The sequence below is a fragment of the Bos mutus genome, chromosome 12 (assembly GCF_027580195.1).
Source record: "Bos mutus isolate GX-2022 chromosome 12, NWIPB_WYAK_1.1, whole genome shotgun sequence".
Taxonomy (NCBI): Eukaryota; Metazoa; Chordata; class Mammalia; order Artiodactyla; family Bovidae; genus Bos; species Bos mutus.
The window spans coordinates 82,567,995-82,573,994 of record NC_091628.1 but is presented as its reverse complement, the minus strand read 5'-3'; positions in this window follow the sequence as shown (position 1 = coordinate 82,573,994).

The following is a 6,000-nucleotide window of genomic DNA, read 5'->3' as shown; positions in this document are numbered from 1 at the left end:
CTCAAATGCCTGGAAATATTGACTTGGCCAAAAAGTTTTTTCTGGTTTTTCCATTATATCTTAGGAAAAATCCCAACCAACTTTTTGGCCAACCTAATATCTGCGAAGTCAAGGTTGATCCACCAAAAAGTGTATGAGTAACATCTCCCAGAGGGGGCAGCCCACTGCATCTCTGATTTCTTGTCACGGCAGACACCTGAAAGACAGAGAATAAATACACAGCATGCAGCAAGATTGGAGCCCCCATCAGGCTGAATCAAGGGGAAAAAAAAAATCTGAAGCCAGGGTTTGGTTCCATCAAGTCACACTGTCAAATTGATCAGAAAGGAGGAAGGCTCCTTGTTCTCGCACAACAGATTAGAAGAGCAACTCCAATGATCTCCAGGTATGACATACAATATTCTCTAAAATAAGCCATGGAATCAGAAGATGGTTGGTTCTTGGCAGGAAAGGTATTACAAACACAGCAGTGTATTGAAAAGCAGAGACATCACTCTGTCAACAAAGGTCCATACAATCAAGGTCATGGTCTTCCCAGTGGTCACATACAGTTGAGAGCTGGACTGTAAAGAAGGCAGAATGCCAAAGAATTGACGTCTTCAAACTATGGTACTGGAGAAGACTCCTGAAAGTCCCCTGGACAGCAAGGAGATAAAACTAATCGTAAGGGAAATCAACCCTGAATACTCGTTGGAAGGACTGATGCTGAAGCTCCAGTATTTTGGTCACCTAATGCGAACAGCCAACTCATTGGAAAAGTCCCTGATGCTGGAAAAGATTGAGGGCAGAAGGAGAAGAGGGCAACAGAGGATGAGATGGCTGGAAGGCATCACCAACGCAATGCACATGAACTTGGGCAAACTTCGGGAGACGGTGAGGGACAGGGAGGCCTGGCATGCTGCAGTCCATGGGGACAAAGAATCAGACACGACTGGGTGACTGAAAAACAACAACATTCTCTGAAAAGGGTATGCCTTTGGCATATGGCCTGATAAGCTTCTGCTTTTTGGATGGAATATTTCTCTCTTTTTTTTCCTTTTAATTTTTTGTCTCATATTTCTAGCCCTTGTTATTTATATTCTCTGATGGATAGTTTAAGTATCTGCAATATGCCCTCAATATTTCAACCCGCAAGTGTCTCAAGGCACTTGAAAAGATCAGAACCAAGTAATGGGCCAAGGCTGATGTGTCTCCAACAGTATGGGGCTGGAGTCCTCAGTGTGAGAGTCAGTCCAAAACAACGGAGTGAGTGTTGCAAGAATCAGAACCTCTTCCGGCATGTTTGAGAATTTTTGTTGTGAGCTCATCTGTGGTGAGACCCTATGTGTGCAAATTGCACAAGGCTTTAATTAACAGCTTATTTCTCTAGAGGGAATTTGCATTCATTTTTTCCACATGCTTGGTAGCGCTCTTCCCAGCTTGACCAACTTAAAGTTTGGTCATGAATGTACAAATAATTATATCGCTACTTGTTTATGAATAATTTCTAGTAAACTGCTTTATAGTCAAAAAACTGGGGCAATAAAAAGTTCTTTGGAATGTCTTAAGGTTTTCTTTGTAGTCAGATACATGATTTATTTCCACAGTTGTCTGGGGAATGTAGTGAAGAGTAGAGCACACAATTATCTAAGGCCTATGTCTGGATCAGGTTTGTGACGGCGTTATTTGAGACATTCATACTCTTACTTACTGTTCACTTATTTTTCTGAAAAAGGTATGCTACAGTCTCTGCTATGATTTTGGATTTTATAAGGTCACTTTGCATTTCTAGTTCTTGTTTTACCTTCTATGTTTTACTGCTATGTTATTTGGAGACAAACATTTATTATCTCCTCCTTATAGATTATGCTTCTTATCACTCTCCTATATCATCCCTCAGATTTTTAAAATCTGGTTTATATTATTACTGGAGCCGGAAATGGCAAACCACTCTAGTACTCTTGCCTAGAAAATTCCGTGGACAGAGGAGGCTGGTGGGCTACAAACAATGAGGTCGCAAACGAGTTGGACACGACTGAGTGACTGAGCAGATGTTAATATAGCTGCCTTTACTTTTCTTTGGTTTTCTGTTTTGCTAAAATCAGAATCCGCCAACAATGCAGGAGACCCCGGTTTGATTCCTGGGTTGGGAAGATCCGCTGGAGAAGGGAAAGACTACCCACTCTCATATTCTTGGGCTTCCCTGGTGGCTCAGCTGGTAAAGAATCCACCTGCAATGCAGGAGACCTGGGTTCAATTCCTGGGTTGGGAAAAATGCCCTGGAGAAGGGAAAGACTACCCACTCCGGTATTCTGGCCTGGAGAATTCCAAGGGGTCTCAAAGAGTTGGACACAATTGAGCAACTTTGACTTTTGCTAAAATATTTTTGTATGTCCCATTAGTTTCTACCCTACTATTTTACTTTAGTTGAATTTATTTTAAACAGCATAGAGGTAAAATTTGTAAGTATTCCGAAGCTGCTTGTTTTTTTTATTAAAGTATTCCTTTACTTTCATTGTGATATTCACTTTATTTTTACATTTTATTTTCTGTTTGTAATCAATTTTCACTGTTGCTTCCTCTTGATACTGTTCTTAATTTGCTTCATTGAAAAAGTTTTTTTATTATTATTTTTATTTCCACCTTAACTTTGCAAATTACTTAGGAACTTTCTCTCTGTCAGCTACTCATTAACTCCCTAACTTTTAAAGTCACAAAGTCATAGATATGCAGTAATAAAATTAAGTAATAATGATGTCCCCCACATCAAGATTTGTATTAATCTGTTCTCTACTCCACCAACCCCAACCAAGAGTTTCCCATCACCCTTGTTCCAACTGGTGAGACTCATTTAAAATTGAAATCGTAACCTAAGTATCACTCATAAACATTAGAGCTTACTGCCTGGGGAGACAGCTATTATTTCATACAGATACATGCAGTCAGGCTCTTCTATTTAGGGGATTATTATTTAACTCATATTACAGTTCACAGCCCTTGTCATCATCTTTTAGACTTAATTATACATCTTAGAAGTACATTGCTCACTGCTGTGTCTTATACTCTTCATCTTCTCCTATCCTGAGATCTAGGTTATCATTAAATTTCATTCAGTTAGAATAATTCCTCTGGTCATATAAAAAGTGTACCTTCACAAAGAGTAGATAATAGCCTGTTTAATAATGGCTGTCTTTTGTTCTCACACTTGAATGACATTATGACTCAATTTCTCTGGAGACTTGTAAGTGGTCATTACTGTTTTCTAACATCCAGTGTCGCACATAAGAAGTCTGATGCTAGTCTAATTCTCCTCTTCCTATAACAGCTTTTTTCTTTGCACTGGAAAATTTACTAAACTTTTTCTTTTTTGAATTTTAGAAGATTTATATGGATGAATTTGGGTTATATGTCGTTGTCAGAAATACTTCCTGGAGTTGGTGGAAGACTTCCAATCTGAAAAAGCAAAATTTTGTTCAGACAAGGACGTTTTATCTATTGTTCTTTGAGTTGTATTTATCGCCCATATATTCATCTTTCTTTGCAATTCCTGTCGTCTGTGTCTCCCATGTCTTGTCTTTTCGTCTGTGGTATCCATTTCTTCGAGTTTTCGCTCTGCACTGTGTACTACTTTCTCCACACGCTCTTTCAGATAATCAGTTTGATTTTCATCAGGAACTACTCTCTCTTTGAAGTCATCTTTTAACTTTAAATTTGGAAATTTTGTGTGGGGCTTTAAAAAATATTTCCAGAAGTCTTTTTATGATCTCTTATCTCATTAAACCTTCTCATGCATTTTTATTAAATCTCTAACCTGTTTTCCCATTAGTTCTGCCTCAATCAGTTCAGTGCAGTTCAGTTGCTCACTCGTGTCTGACTCTTTGCGACCCCATGGACTGCAGCACACCAGGCCTCCCTGTCCATCACCAACTCCCGGAGCTTGCTCAAACTCATGTCCATTGAGTCAGTGATGCCATCCAACCATCTCATCCTCTGTCGTCCCCTTCTCCTCCTGCCTTCAATCTTTCCCAGCATCAGGGTCTTTTCCAGTGAGTCAGTTCTTCTCATCAGGTGGCCAAAGTATTGTAGTTTCAGCTTCAACATCAGTCCTTCCTCTGAATATTCTGGACTGATTTCCTTTAGGATGGACTGGTTGGATCTCCTTGCAGTCCAAGGGACTCTCAAGAGTCTTCTCCAACACCACAGTTCAAAAGCATCAATTCTTTGGCCCTCAGCTTTCTTAACAGTCCAACTCTCACATCCATACATGACCACTGGAAAAACCGTAGCTTTGACTAGACGGACCTTTGTTGGCAAAGTGATATCTCTGATTTTCAATATGCTGTCAAGGTTAGTCATAGTTTTCCTTCCAAGGAATAAGCGTCTTTTAATTTCATGGCTGCAGTCACCATCTGCAGTGATTTTGGAGCTGAAGATAATAAAGTCTGACACTGTTTCCACTGTTTCCCCATCTATTTGCCATGAAGTGGTGGGACCGGGTGCCATGATCTTAGTTTTCTGAATGTTGAATTTTAAGCCAACTTTTCCACTTTCCTCTTTCATCTGCCTCAGTAGGACCTATGTAATCTAGCTGTTTAAGCTGTTGGGCTTATTGAAGTGATCTGTTGCTTTCTTTTCCTACTCAGATCACTGAGTGTGAATTTCTTCAACAAGAAACAATGCAAGTCCAGCTACTGGGTCTCTCAGGTAACAGAGGCTTGGCACGTAGCAGAAAACCTTTCTTAATACAGTTCTTGACATTCAAAAAATAGTTACTAAATCAGACTGATTTTAGGGACGATCCTGGTGGTACAGTGGCTGAAATTCCACTCCCCGAAAGCAGGGGGCCCAAGTTCAAACCCTGGTCAGGGAACTAGATCCCACATGTAGCAACTAAGAGTTCACGTGCTGCAACTAAAGATTCTGTGTGCCACAACGAAGACCCAGCTCAGCCAAATAAATTAAAATAAATATTTTTTTAAAAGACTAACTTTATTCCAAAATAATTGGCCTTGTGTAGACAAACCGTGTTCACATGTTTTCTATACCAGCCCTTCTCTTTCTAACCTTTTCATCACTGTCATAGTTCAGGGTCCACTCAACCGTCTCGAGAATGCTCATCTTCACAATCTGCATTTTCTGCTCTCTAGTCATCATTTCTGTTTAAATGAGCTCTTGTGCTCACCCCCTGCCCCCTCCTCCCCACCCCGGACCTCTACCCCATGCATTTGACAATCTCCATCCTCCTCTCTTCCTAAAGATAACAAGGCTGGAACCCACAAATACACCAACAGGAGACTTGGTCTGCAGCCCCCATCACACGACAGAAGGGTCTGTGAGGCCTGGGCAGGACCAGGGCACCCAAGGCGAATGACCAGCTGTTGAATCAGCTGCATCATTAAACACAAGAGACTTCCTAACTGAAGGAGAACCAAACCAATAGTCACAAACTTGGGGGACCTACATGTTTTTCTATACATCAATATTATACCTTACATTTCTCAATATTCTAACATGATTGCAAGTGAGAAGGGCTATTGTGACTCAACAAATGACTCAAAAGGAGACCTTGGCTTTCTATGACTGGCTCAAGACTCATTATCATGTGGATGCCTTAGTTTTTTTTTTATTATTATTTCATGTTATTTTATTGGCTGCTGGGCTTGCTGGATCTTAGTTCCCCAGCCAGGGATCAAACCCATGCCCCCAGCAGTAGAAGCTTGGAGTCTTAACCACTGGACTGCCAGGGATGTCTCTCACTCTCATTCTTGTCACAATGAAATTAATCAAAAGAAGTCTTTGCTTTATCTATTCATTACATCATAACCCTTAACATCCATTATTAACAATCAATATTACCTATTTAGGTAGCAGAGAAGGTAACGAACAAAGACTGAAATTTTTTTTAATTCCCAGGCCCTGCATTTGGCCCTCCTAAGTTTTCCTGGAAGACTGCACTATCTGGGCAGGGCCTTCTAAATTTTCTTTCTTCATTGCTAAGGCCTGCAAGCTTCCACTCCTTGG